The sequence below is a fragment of the Ursus maritimus genome (genome assembly GCF_017311325.1).
Source record: "Ursus maritimus isolate PB19 chromosome X unlocalized genomic scaffold, ASM1731132v1 scaffold_X1, whole genome shotgun sequence".
In the NCBI taxonomy this organism is placed as follows: Eukaryota; Metazoa; Chordata; class Mammalia; order Carnivora; family Ursidae; genus Ursus; species Ursus maritimus.
This window is the reverse complement of record NW_024423319.1, coordinates 91639845-91655523: the sequence shown is the minus strand read 5'-3', so window position 1 is coordinate 91655523 and position 15679 is coordinate 91639845.

Here is a 15679-nt window from a genome sequence, read left to right as displayed (position 1 = left end):
GCATAAGTTATAAATTTGTCACTATGAAATAGCACCTACCCTATTAGAATCAGTAAATTGCTCATAGTAATTCTTGGGGGTAACAAGTTTCATAGACTCATCAGCCCTACTTCACACCCCGATCAGGTGTGCAGAGGGAGAGGCTTCTAAATTTAGTCCTTTCAGTCTTCAAGAGCTGCTCATAAGGTTTGATAAATAAGTTGATGTTTGTCCTTCCATGTCTTTCATACATGTATTGTCTTTGACTCTACCTCTTATGCAACCTTGCCTTTCTAGGTAGAAGAATAAGAAATCTTTTAATCTGCCTTCAATAGAGGGACCCCCTGCTTTTCCAGTCATTTTAGCTCCCCTTCTCTGGGCATTGTTCAGCTCCAACATGAAGTTTTTGGAGAGGTTTCAGAATCAGAATTGCAAATGGTTTTCTCAGCATGGTTGTGCAGAGATTTCATGCAATGTTCCCTGTTTTGTTTCTACTGCCTTCTTTCCTGGCAACCCCACTGCCTGGCCAGCCTTTTGGAACAAGCTCTCCCGACTCCTTTTACCCATTTTTTTCCCTCTGCAAGATATCAAACCTCCAAGGTGAAAATGTAAAAAGTTCAGATATTTGTAAATCATGGAATCCCAGAACAGAACTTAAAGGGTCATTAGATTTAATCTTGTCCAAACCTTCCATTTTATAAGTGGGGGAAACTGAGGCCCAGGGAAGTTAAGCAAGGATTCCAACTTAAATTTCCCAACTTCCACGCCAGCCCTCTCTCCATTTCATCTGTGTGAAGAGATATTAGAAATATTTAATAGCTGTATATACCTAAGGCACCACACTGTAGACCCACCTGAGTGCTGGGTTAGGGTCCTGAAGGGACCCTGCTGTGGGGAGAATAGCTCTTTATTTGCAGGATCAAGGAATGGTGTGTGGGCTCCTAGGGGATGGACAGAGGTTACTGGGGTGGTGGGTAGAGGGGCTTGTGGAGCTCACAGCAACATCTCTTCACCCACCTATAAAGAAGTATTTCAATATATTAACTGGGACAGTCATCCAAGTGTGTCCCAGTTGTGTAGCATTTGTGTCTATATAGTTCCTTGGTCTAATTTAGATAAAACTTAGGTATATATTATTCTTCATTGCAATGCTTTGATGTGTAAAGACTCAGTCTCTGCAAAGTGATATGCTGTAAATCTTTCAAAATATAGGCATCATGAAAATAACTTCCAGGCACTCTGAACATTACACATAATTAACCAAAATCTAGGGGTCTCACACATTCAGTGGCATTAGAATACTGCAGCCTTTCAGTGTCACTCAAAGATGAAATATTTAAATTGCAAAACAGACACATCTACATAGAAATGTGAGCTCTCTAAAAATGTATGAGCTGATGCTTATCCGTCTTCAAGGAAAAATGAGTCACAGTAATGTTTCCCTCTGTGCAACAGATTTTGAATTGTGATTTATGCAGTTTAAAAGCAGCTAAGTAGCCCTTGTCAGTAAGACTACTGCAAGATTGTTTGATGGCGACCACTTTGTACAAATTACCTATCAATTCAATTCCCCCTCCTCTGAGAAGAATACGGAATACCCCACCCCAAGAAGGGGTGGGGGTGTGTGCATGAAGAGGCTCTTTGTTCTCTCTAGCTCCTTAGGAAGTACTACATAAGACATAGCGTCTGTGAAAGCTAAACAATAGGATGTACAGAAATGTTCCCCCTAAGAAACCTACCTAAGACCCTCACCCCTAACATCTCTCCCATAGCTTGAAATCCCAATATTCCATTTGTCTTGAAGAGTGCCCAAATAAACACACTTATTCCTGATAAGCCATACTTATATCTCTGGTAACCTTTTCCCCCATGGAAAAATGGGGTCTAGATTCTCCCCCAAATTTATTTTCTCATCTATGTATTTAACAGGTTTCAAAAACATCAAAAGTTAAATCATACTTAGTCGTACTTTTAAAGAAATAGTCTGTATCGAAAATAAAATGACTAGATGAATAGAGGTATGGAAGAGGCGCAACATAATATTTGTTGGATGCTGCATGAAAAATTAACCAATATGTATGTCAATTATACCTCAATACATGATTTACAAGTTAACTCATAGGAACTTGTATATTGGAACCGGGGACTTCTGATGCCAAATTTCGTATCCTGTAGAGTTCAATCAGAGAAACAAAACCACTACACACTAAACACACACACACACACACACACACACACACACACACGAGTGCATGCACAAAAGGGATTTGTTACAGGGATTTGACCTTACACAATCGTGGAAGCTAGTTAAGCAGTCTCTGTAAGATTGTTGTCTTTGCTTCCGATGCTGAAGCTTAAAGTCCACAGAGCAGGCAGTGGGGGAAGGGAAGATGGATATGCAGTGAGGGAAAGCAAGAATGAGCTGAAACCCATAAACGCAAGCTGAAGACCACAAGGAGGGGCTGAAAAACTGTCAGTTCAGGTCTCTAACCTTAATGAAATGGTTGTTCTGTAGAAGCTGGGGATCCTTCATCACAGAACTAAGCCCACACAGCTAGCCCAGGAATAGAAGCAGCTGAAGGAAGAATTAGGGGAGGGTGGAACAGCTGAAAACCCAGCTGCTGTCTCACGCCAGTGAAGGAAATTAGCAGATCCGTGACAATGTGTGTGAGCTCCCAAGTGGCTGCTGTTCTCTTCTTCCCTCCAAATCTCATAGAAGAATCTCTTTTGGCCCACCATAACTGGGAACATGTAGGAAAGCGATTTCTGAAATATGCAGTGCAGCCTAGCAAAGTCGACAGTGCAAAGCCACCATGCTAGTCACTATACTCGGGGAGAAGACAGAAGTGTTAACAGATTTCTGAGTCTCTAACAAATAGAAATGAAGGTCTCTGTCCAGCAGGGCAGAGAAGAGGGCAAAGGTACAGCAAGGAGAGAAAAGGTAGTATATATTTGGTTAGTCACCCTCCCTCCTACTATTCATTAAAAATGTGTATTGAGCATTTACTCTGTCAGGCCCCATATTAAATCGTATTTTTCAAAGATGGCCACACCAATATATCCCTACCAGCATGTTCATCTTATACTGTGATGGTGAAACTCCTCTATCAAGGGATGTGATTCATGTTCACTCCCCTTAAATCTGGGCAGGACTGTGACTATGGCAGAAGTGATGCTGCATAGCTTCTGAAGCGAGATCATAAAGGTTACTGGATTTCCATCAAGCTCTCTATCTCTCTGGAGATTCTCTTTTTTTAAAAGATTTATTTATCTATTTTAGAGAGAGAGAGAGAGAGAGAGAGCATGAGCAGGGGGAGGGGCAGAGGGAGATAGAGAGACAGAGAATCCTCAAGCAGACTCCCCCACTTAGCAGGGCTTGATCCTAGGACCCTGAGATCATGACCTGAGCCAAAATCAAGAGTCGGATGCTTAACCAACTGAGCCACCTAGGCTCCCCTCTCTGGAGATTCTTATCATCAACTCAGTCTCCATGTTCATGAAGCCCAGCCCACCCGGAGAGGTCACGTGTAGATGTTCTAGTTGATATTTCCACCTATTATCTCAGCACCAACCAACTAGCATCAATCACTAAAAATAGGAGTGAGTTTTCAAATGATTCCTGCCCCCAGTCTTCAGGTATTGCCCCCAAATTGATGTCAAATGAGGAAGATGAGCTGTCCCCACTGAGTCTTGCTCAAACTACAGATTTGTGAGCAAAATAAATGTCCATTATTTCAAGCCACCAAGTTTTGGGGTAATTTGTTACACAGCCACAGTAACTGAAACAGGTTCTTTGCCAGATTGACGGGATATAACAACTGATAAATAGTTATATGGAATCATACATAATTACCTAAATCCATTTTTCTGTAGTATTAAATGCACTGGCTTGAAGCTAGGTTTTTAGTGAATACTTTTGTATAAATAATGGTATGTTTTTAACTTTTTATCTTGAAGTAATTATAGATTTGCATGAAATTGTAAGAAATAATACAGAGAGATCACATATATTCTTCATCTAGTTTCCCCTAAAAGTGGTAACATCTTACCTAACAAGGAACAATATCACAACCAGGAAACTGACATTGATACAATTTACCAATTTTATTCAGGTTTCACCAGTTTTATACGTGTGTGTGTGTGTGTGTGTGTGCGCGTGTGTATTTAGTTCTAGGCAATTTTATCACATGTAGTTTCATGTGATGACCATCACAGACAAGATCCACAAAAATTCCCTCACAAGAATCTCTGCAGAACCCTTCATAGCTACAGCCATCTCCTTCCCACCGCTACCACAACTCTCAATTCCTGGCAACCATTAATCTGTTCTCCATATCTATGATTTTTGCATTTCAAGAATGTTATATAAATGAAATCATACAGTATGTAAACTTTTGAGACCACCTTTTTTTTTTTTTTTTTTTTACTCAGCATAATTCTCTGGAAATCCATCCAAGTTGTTGTGCATATCAGTAGCTCAGTCCTTTTTATAGCTGAGCAGTATTTCATGATATGGATGATGTCCCAGAGCTGTTTAAGCATCCACTCAATAAGGAACAATTGCGTTGTTTTCTGCTTAGAGATATTATGAATAAAGCTACATGAACATTCGTGTACAGCTTTTGTGTGAAGATGAATTTTCATTTGTCTACGATAAACACACAAAAGTGAAATTGGTGGGTTGTACAGTAAGCACAATGTTTAGTTTTGTAAGAAACTGTCATATTTTTCCAAAGCATCTGTACCGTACATTCCCATCAGCAATGTATAAGTGATCCGGTTTCTTCTGTAGCCTCACTAGCATTTAGTGATATCACTATTTTGAATTTCAGTCATTCTGATAGGTGTATAGTGATAGAATGATATATTTTGTAATATGACTAGACCAGATATGCATAAATTCTGTGCACATCTAAACTCTTGTTTACCCCAGGGGTCTTATTTTCTTTAGGGTCTCTAGGCCTAGGGCCTGCCGAGAAACTTCTCACCCATGTCAAATGTTGGGAGGACCACTTTTTTTTTCTCCCACCTCTTTCCCCTTGACCATCCTCTTTGAAATGGAGAAGAGAATGAGTTACTTAAGGTCTATAGCTAATGGCTGCCTTACTTTCTTAGAAATCATTCCTAATAGATATGCAGAGGCAGAATACATTGCTTTGTTCCAAAAAAATATTTAAATAAATTTTCTACAACAAGATACCTTAATGAGGAATGAGGAATTCAAGATAAGGAAAGATAAGGACAGGGAGATGATTAAATCTGGAATAAAATTAAATATATAAAATGCATAAGGTCTCTTGCTATTGAGTCACAAATCTGTGCATTTATAGAGTTAAGAGGGCGATGTAGTGAGTTATCTAATTCATAACACTTATTAGGAAATACTAAAGCAGTTGTGAGTGAAGCAGGTTGGGAATAAGTCAATAAGGAGTCAGGGACTGAAGCTGTGCTAAACTGAAATGCTCATGCATAGTCTAAGAGGGCAACCACTATTCCGCTTTAGCTAATGTTGCCAAGAGGAAAAAGTAGGCCCAGTGTTTCCAGATTTTCCAATTTTTTTAAGAGGCTACAAAGTCAGATTTGTAAGGAGTTATCTGCTGATTTTTAATATATTAACAACTATATCAGTTAAAATACTAGCTGAACAAAATACTTTTGCAGTCCAGAGTTGGCCTAGCAATGCCGGTTGAAAACCTCTGGCTCGGAAAAGTAGACAGGAACATTTTACACAAGGCAATCCTTGTAAATATGACCTCTCTCAACTTAGCTTTGGGTAAATATTGAACATCAGTGAGTTGATGGTTATGCTGACATGTGTACAAAATACAGATTGTCTGTGTTGTTGGTCAACTGTGGTGCCATATGCTTTCGTGGTTAGTCAACAATAATAAAAAAGTAACCAAAGACTTGAACAGGCACTTCACAAAAGATATCCAAATTGCCAGTAAGCATAGTAAAATGTGCTCAATATCATTAGCCATTAGGGAAATAGAAGTTGAAACCACAATGAGATAAAACTATATATCCACCAGAATAAAAAATCAAAAACACTGAGTGTGGGTAAAGATGTAGAGCAACTAGAACTCTCCAACATTGCTGATAGGAATGCAGAATTTTACATCCTTGTTGTTTCTTTTAAAATGTATTATAGTCCTTCTTCATGATCAGCAATTCCATTTCTACATATGTATTAGCCAAAAGAAATTAATGCATAAATTCATAGAAAGACTTATACAAGAACGGTCAGAGCAGCTTTACTGAGACTAGCCATCCACTGAAAATATCCCAAATGTCCATCAACTGGCAAATGAATAAACAAAAAACTCCATGGTATATTCATACAACTAATGAGCAATAAAAGGAACTCATTAAGATGCATCCAACAATATGGATTAATCTAAAAAAAACACATTAGGTTGAGTGAAAGGAGCCTTATATAAAGGACTGGATATATGATTCCATTTATATGGCATTCAAGAACAAGAAAACTGATGGTAATTTAAAAACTGGTTGTCTCTATGGGTGGAGGAATTGACTACAAAAGAGAGTAAAAGATGTTTCTGGGAGATAGAAATGTTCCACATCTTGAGCTGGGTGATAGTTACATGATGTATACATTTGTTAAAGTTCTCCGAAGTATATATATAAGACCCTTGCAGTTTGCTGTATGTAAATTATACCTCAGTAATGTACTAAAGTAATAGCTCAGTTCTGATAGAAACAACTATGGAAAGACACCGCTGGCCTGGCCCAACTAACCTCTGCAGCTTCATACGGGGGAAAATGTCAGCCTCCGTGATGGCATGTTATACCTGGGTGCATGCGCTGGGCCAGTTCCACACAGAGGTGGTAAAGCACATACAGAGAACGACTGAAGCGAAAAACCCTTCTTCCCCAAGACAATACCCATCACAAAGAGAGGCAGTACATGCTAGTGGCTACGAAAATGACTTTGAAGTCAAATAGCATAGATTCAAATTCTGGATCCCCCAAATATTAGCTGGGTAACCTTGAACAAATTCTTTTACTGTTCTAAGCCTCTTAATTCACATCTATAAGATGGACATAATAATACCTTCTTCAAAGTGTTGCCATGGAGATTTTTTCAAAAGTGCTAACCTAGTACAATGACACACACATACCCAAGTATTCAATAAATGGTAGCATTTCACACTAGTCTTATGTGAACCAAATGTCTGAACATTTAATCTTCAAGGCTTGTCTACTGCCTTCTCCCTGAGATCCTTTCACCACCCTAAGACTCCTAGGAAGAGTAACACACCAAGTCCTTAATACCTTAGTGCAAATTACCTTTAGTAAGAAATGACTTCCTCATAGTAAAGAAGGGTGGGTAAGTTGTAGAGTAATTTACTTGGGGTAGATGTAGAAGACAGCGTGCCTAAAGGAGAATGTGGCATTTTAGGGTTCCCTGTTTACAAGTAACTGAAACAAGTTCTACTTAACTGAAGGCAGAATGTTAAAAAGTCATTCTTGGGGGTCTGCAGCAATCAATGTCACTCTACAGACCTAGGGCACAGAATCAAAAACCAACAACTCCAAGCAGGAAGTGACTAATTAGTGCATGACCTCTAATTGCTTTTGTGCATCAATTGCTCAAAATTCAAAGTCTTAGGAGAGACAATGTATTATCCAAGTTCAGGTCAACTTCTCCATCCTGTCTCTTAAAGTGGGCAAGGCAAGTAAGGACTGAATGCCTTTGGTTTCCAAATGGGAAGGCAGAACCCTAATGAGGGAGAACTATTCCCTAAAATAAAAGTGGAGAACCCTTAGAAAGTGGCAGCTGATAACAACAAATGTCTACCAGAAAAAACACAGGTCAGAGCAGTGGAGGGCAGAGGAGGCCCTTTTCCCCTTCTCGGCTGCTTAATTGGCTGTATTTGGAGCTTAATGACCTGTTTAGTGATTTCTTTATTAAATTCACCTCAACAACAGCTCTGAGCAGCAGAGAGGGACCATCCATTTATCTCCTCATTAGTCACCTGTTCTGTATCTCACTGTATTTCTTAAAAGCCTAAGTGCTTTCTGGGAAGGTCAGCAAGAAGCCTAGAATAAATATTGAAGAGTGTCATTTTGTGGTACATATTTTATACGTATAAAAGTTAAAAGATCAGGGTGACTTCTTGCACAAATCATAGGAAAGCAACTGTACTAGCAAGATATACACAGTAATTGTCAGAAGATGGAAATGCAGAGAAACTGACTTGACTTTTCAGTTTGTGTAAGTATTGCCAGAATAAACATTTCACTCTCACGGCAATATTACTTCGGTGTTGCCCACTATGGCTTTCTAGGGAAGGAGGCCAAAATATAAATTTGAAAATCATAATATAACTAAAGCTTAATTAAAAAAATTTTTCTCCTTCTTTCCTATATGCATTTTCCTCAGCTTGAGAGAAACCATGTACTGCCATGGTAAAGTATTTTGTTCAACAACTTTATCGCCAAAGTTTTTTAATTCAGTTAATGTGTGTGTGTGTGTGTGTGTTTTAAAGATTTTATTCGTTTGAGAGAAAGAGAGCATGCATGAGTCGAGGAAGGGGCAGAGGGAGAGGGAGAAGCAGACTCCACACTGAGCAGGGAGCCCAACGCAGGGCTCGATTCCAGGACCCCGAGATCATGATTTGAGCTGAAGGCAGATGCGCAAACGACTGAGCCACCCAGGCACCCCAATGTATATATGTGTTATAAAGTCTGTAAATGTTGACAACTGCCTTTTTAATTTTGATTGTTATAATAGCATAGCTTTTTTACTTAGTTTGGAATCATTCATGCATGTTAACCTATTCCAAATATACTTCTGCTCCCTAGGCATATTCAAGTAGTAAAAACCTTGTTTTTACTATGATGCTGAACTTCACAAAATAGTATTTCCATATTGTATCACAAGACAACTGTATCTTCAAAGTTGAACTTTTTCACTGAATTTTCAATTAGTAATAACCTCATATTTTTCCCTGTGACAGAACGAACTTCTAAAAACTTTACTTTGATTCCTTGAATTGAGTGAAAATAAAATTGAACCACCATTGTTATGAGCAGGTTTTCCATTTGAAGCTTCCACTATCACTGATATAAAACTGACCTCACCTAATTCTTTTTGCAGTTCTGCTACTAATGGAGCTAACACAGTAACATGTATCATTTTGTTTTTAATATGTATACATGAAAACTTAGAATAAAAATGAACATTAATTTTGTAAAATGATTGATCTAAATGAAAAGTCATGTCTTACAGAGTGATACATTACTACATCTTCCGAATATGCACATGTTAAACTGATATCCTCAGACCCAGGCTTCTTAAATAAAGTACTAAGATTCAAAACAGATATTTATGTATCCCACAGATTTATGTCCCTGGATTTTATACAGTCAATTATATTATTTTGCCTCCCAAGATGAATGGTAAACGGCTCCAAAAATTTTGTGCAAATTATATGCCCATGATCAACTTTCTTGATAAATAGAAATTCAGTAGTTCATTTGTCATTAATAATCACGCACTTCATGTTTTTAAGCTCATTGGAACTAAAAGGGTTTATTGCAAAATAAAAAAGCATTATTAAACAGTAAACTAGTTATTTATTAGCATCATACAATAAATGACAAAAGTACTGTATAATATTCAAGCTTATCTATCAGGGGTTGGCAAACTACTACCTGTGGGCCAAATCCAGCTCATGACCTGTCTGTGTAAATAAAGTTTTATTGGAGCACAGACTCTTTCCTTTATGTGTTGTCTATGGTTAAAACAGACACCAGATGATCCACAAAGCCTAAAATATTTACTCCCTTTAAAGAAAATATTTGCCAACCTCTGCTCTATATGTAACACAGCAAGGCTGGTCAGCCTCTTTTTCCTGTACATATTTTATATATACCTAACCAGGCTTTCTCACCCTTGGGACTATTGATATTTGGGGCTGGATAATTCTTTGTTGAGGAAGAGGGGGCTATTCTGGGCATTGTGGGATGTTTAAGAGCATCCTTGGTCTCCACACTCTAGGTGCCACTAGCACCCTCCTATTTGCAACAACCAAAAATGTCTATAAGACATTGCCAAATACCTTCGGGTGGGCAAAATCACCCCCAGTTGAAAATCACTGACCTAAACTATAATTTCCGTCTGATCCCACCAACTGGGACCTGACAGTTTTGTGCATCTTGCAGGCTGTGGCTTAATACGCAACCATGAATGACTGGTAACTTCATGTGGCCAGCAAGGGCAAAGTAGTGTCGAATACTTTTCCCACCACCTTCCAAGGCCAGTGGGCCTTCAGTTGTCTCTAGTCATGGATGAAGCACACTTCATCAAATCATTGAACGCCCTGCATTCTGTCTTTAGAAAGCATGTGTTAGTAACTTTGTGTCTGGAAAGGGTCAGGAAATGAGCACTGGGTTATTGCTAATCATTTCCAGCATTAACTACATGTTAAACTGAGCACTTGGTTCACTGCCTATTTATCTCACACACTACGAGAGGAGATTATGGCACAAGCTCTAACTATAAAGTATCAAACTGTGAACTGAATGAAAGAATGGGTAATGCATAACAAATCCACTACAAAATTTCTATCTTCTTGTTTTTGGATTCCTTCACCTGTATCATACCAAGAAACTTTTAGCATCTCAACCTCTTTTACCCTGGCCCCCTTATTGAGTCCAGCTGAACAAACCATTGGAATCACTTCTAGCGTCTTAAGCTAGCACAATGAAATCAGAATCTCCTTCAAAGTGCTTCCTAAATAATCATTTCAGACTGATCTAGTGTTTTCTTCTGCTTTCCTGGGTATAGTACTCACTGAATTTATTGTGATAAATTGCCAATATACATTAGAAAATTCACAATTTGCCAACTGGAGCCTGCCATGTCCTAATTCTAGTTTAGGTGTGGCAATAATCAGAGGCAGTTAGCTAGGAAGCCAAAAGGAATTTTCTCTCCTTTTAAAGTTAACACACTCAGCAAGGTTGTTACAGAGTCTTCAAGGAATGAACAGATTCATCAACCAGGAGAGGAAGGAAAGCTCTGTAGGGTTTGGGGTGCTGAGTTATCTGCCTCCTACATGTCTCTGTTCCAATTCTGGGGATCCTACTCCCACCCAAGCCAAATATAACTTTTATGTAAAATATCTAGTAAACCAATGTTTTTTTATACATCAGCCTAAGAATCAAAATTTGAGTTTTGTTTTAGCTATCTCAGCCCAGTACCAGCAAGTGATAAGAGATTCTTTGTATAAAATCATAGAAATTCCACAAATTTCTGCTTTTGCCTTGATATAAGCTCTTCTCTTTCTTTAAACTGTCAAGTTCAGCTAGAAGAAATTTATACTATACATTTTGAACTCCTTAGGCCTTTCATATTATTCTGACTGCCCCTACATCCCTCAGAACCTTACCTAAAATGAGGATGTAACTCCTAGTAAGCAAAGATAATAATTTAATGGAGTTATTTTTGTTTTGTCTTGTTCTTTGAGGGGGGGGGTAGGGGGAGGAGCAGAGGGAGAAGGAGAAAGAGAATCTTAAGTGGGCTCCACGTCCAGCATGGAGACCAACTCAGGGCTGAATCTCACAACCCTGAGATCATGACCTGAGCCAAAATCAAGAGTCAGATGCTCAACCAACAGCCACCCAGGTGCCCCCAGATAGGTTGTAAACCATCACATTCCCCAACTATGGAAAAACGATCCAAAAGCTAATGGGTAGCTATGAATACGAGGACTATGATTGATGTACTCTACAAAAGGTATCCACCAAAATATCAACAGTGTTTAGATTAGGGAATAAAATTATATATTTCCTGCATATGTTTTCTGAGTTTTCATCAATGAACACATATCCCTTAATTTAAAAATTAGATATGTGGGATGCCTGGGCAGCTCAGTCGGTTAAGCACCTGCCTTCGGCTCCAGTCATGATCCCAGGGTCCTGGGATGGAGTCCCACATCAGGCTCCTTGCTCAGCAGGGAATCTGCTTCTCCCTCTGCCTGCCACTCCCCCTGCTTGTGCTCTCTCACTCTTGTTCCCTCTCTGGAAAATAAATAAAGAAAATCTTTAAAAAAATAAAAATAAATAAAAATAACCCATGCAAACACATCCTCAAATTTAAGTTTGATAAGAAAAAAATTCAGGATAAAATATCAGAATACCTATAATCTAAATTTTTAAGACATTTTAACAGCTTTAGTGAGATATGATTTTATATCATAAAATTCACTTAAGTGTACAATTAAATGGTTTTTTAGTAAATTTATAGTTTGTAACATCACCGAAATCCAAATTTAGGACATTCCCACCACCCCAAGAGGACCCCTCCCTTCAGTTAATCCCACTTTTAGTCAATCTCCCCTACTCCCAGCCCAAGGCAACCATTATCTAATTTCTGTCTCTATAGATTTGCCAATTCTTGTACAATATGTAGTCTTCTCTGTCTGGCTGCTTTCCCTTCACGAAGTGTTTTTGAGATTCAACAATGTTGTAGCATCTATCAGTCCTTTGTTCCTTTTCATTGCTGAATAAAATTCCATTGTATGGATACGCCATGATTTGTTCATTTCTTCTGCAGTTGAAGGGCATTTGGACTGTTTCTAGTTTTTAACTATTATAAATAATGTTGCTATTAACATTCACATATATGACTTTGTGTGAACACTGGTTTCATTTTTCTTGGGTAGATACCCAGGAGAATTGCTACATCATGTGGAAAATACATGTTTATCTTTTTAAGATACTGCCAAACTTCTTCCAAAATTGCTGTACCATTTAATATGCTCATCTGTATTAGGCTATCATGTCTCTGTATTGGCCCTAACATTCTTTAATGTCTGTTGCTGATTGTAGCCACTCTTGTGGATACAGAGTGGTGACTCATTTTGCTTTTTATTTGCATTGCCCTAAGCGCGTGACTGGAACGGACCCACCCTTGCATATTTTCATATATTTATCAGCCAGTTATATGTTCTCTTTTGTGAAATATCCAAATCTTTTCCTCATTTTTAATTATTTGTCTTCTTACTGAGTTGTAAGAGTTCTTTATATATTCTAGATATAAGGCTTTCATGAGATATATAATTTGCAAATATTTTCTTCTAGTATGTAAACACTCTCCCAGTCAGGAACCTAGATTTGATGCTTTCAACAGTATAATTATCACCAATTATTTGATTTTGTTCATGGAACACACCAAATTTGAAGCAAACTGAGTTAATGAGAAGGTGTGCTCTGGAAAAGCTCTGCTTCTAAGGTTTGAAATTGAGGCAATTGCAGTTGTCCAGTAGCCGGCAATAATTCAGTCACTTTAGAAAGCTTGCACAATTATATCTTGACTACCAACTTGCATCCGGAGAAAAAATAAAGAAAAAATATACAAGATGACTAAATATATCCTGAAAAACTAAATCAATACACTTATTTGTTTTTGAGGATTTATTTATTTGAGAGAGAGAGAGAGCACAAGCAGTGGGGACAGGCAGAGGGAGGGAGAAGCAGACTCCCCACTGAGCAGGGAGCCCAATACAGTAGGGCTTGATCCCAGGACCCTGAGATCATGACGTGAGCCGAAGGCAGATACTTAACCATCTGAGCCACCCAGGTGTCCTGAGGAACTTGCTTTCTTGGAACCCTTCCACATTTCAGGTTGCTTTGGGGCCAGATTGATTCCCAAAATGGCCTAGTGATGCCATTCTGGCTCTGTAACTTCCTAGGGCAGGGCCTCTGAAGGATGTTTGTACTGATGACCTCTTTGGCAGTCTACAGAAGCCCATGTAACCCTTCTCAGAGTGTTTTTATTTTTTACTTAAAAAAAATTTATTTATTTGAGAGAGAAAGAGCATGCACAAGTGGGGGGTGGAGAGGCAGAGGGAGAGAGAGAATCTCAACCAGACTTGGCGCTGAGCACAGAGCTCGATGTGGGTCTCCATCCCGGAACTCTGGGATCATGACCTGAGCCAAAGGCAGACACTTAACCGACTCAGCCACCCAGGTGCCCCCCAAACCAATACATTTAATGCATGTTCCTGACACTGGTTTACATTCTAGTAGCACTGAAAATTGTTTTGCCTCTTATCTAGGGACTGAGAATCAAAGCATAAGAGCATATTTTCAAAAATGATAAACTAAGGGGTCTTTTGAAATAAGCACTTCTTATTTCAAAAGGAAAATAGTAGTTCTGGATTTTAATTTCACAACTAAAATGTAAATCATTTTAACATTTTATCCGCATCTGGCTGGTTCTATCTATGTAAAATAAAGCAGGTGGCTCAATTCAGCAAACATTTATTGAGCATCTGTTAAATGAGGCCCTGTGCTAGGTGTGGCAGGGAATATCAGGACAAGAAAAATTACTTAATTGCATTCTATTAAATGAGGTAACCTCTAACCTAAGTGGTGAGATGTGCAGGACAATTTTATGATATGCTTAATTCTGTATTCTGCTAGTAAAAAGTAAAATTGTAGAAGGGGTACAAGAATGAAAGTCTTTCTGCCTCACTTTTGGCTGAGTCCCCAAAGGAGGAGAAAAACCAGTAAATTCTAAATACATTCATGTGCCCGAGGACTTGCAAAAAGAATGGAATAAAAGTAATGTTTTCCAATCCTTAGCACATCATCTATCTTGAAGACACATAATTGGCTTCTAGGGGGCCGCTCAGCTTTGCAAGTGCCTCTGGGCTTGGGAGACTGATGTCTGACAGTCTCAGAGACAAGTCCAAATGTTGGGAAGCAGTTTTTTTTTTCAATTATTCGTACATTTCCTTATACAAAGGGGAGAACTGAACATATGCATTTTATTGTTTTACCTCCAGTTGCGACAAAGTGGGTATTTTGTTTGATTGCTTGTTTGTTTACCCTACCTGTATTTGTATTTCCTCCTTTTTCACACAAAAGTTAGCATATGCACTGTACTGAATCTTGCCAATTTTTCTTAATAATATATTTTAGAGGGGCACCTGGGTGGCTCAGTCAGTTAAGCGTCTGCCTTCAGTTCAGGTCACAATCCTAGGGTCCTGGGATCAAGCCCCGTCTCGGGCTCCCTGCTTAGTGGGGAGTCTGTTTCTCCCTCTGTCTCTGCCCCTCCTCCCTGCTCATGCTCTCTTTCTCAAATGAATAAATATAATCTTTAAGAAAATAGTAATATATTTTAGAATTTGTAACACACCAACACGTAAAAGCATCCTCAATCTTTTCATATATGCATAGCATTTTATTGTATAGATATGTCATAATTTCTTAAACCAATCCTAACTTGATGGACACTGGGTGGCTTCCAAGCTTTTAAGTATTACCAAAATAAAAAAGCAACAATGAACAACCTTGCATATCCACCTTCATATGTGTGTGTGTGTGTGTGTGTGTGCGCGCACATGTGTGGTAGATGAATGTGCATTCTGATGCCTGCAAAATGTTTCCCAGTCTCCCCAACTGCTTAGAGAGCCTATAGTGCCTATATAATCTATTCGGCTATGGAGGAAGCCCTTGACAGAATATGTGACAAGTGCACGTACACACGTACATGTTCAGAAGTATAATTCCTGGGCCCAAAACTGCCTGTGTCATTTTGATGAATATTGCCAAATTGCCCTTCATAAGAGATATATACTCTTTTCCACCAGAAATGTATATGGGTGCTTGTTTCTTTACATAGCTTTCAATGATCTCAGTTTTTTAACTAAAAAAAAAAAAAAAA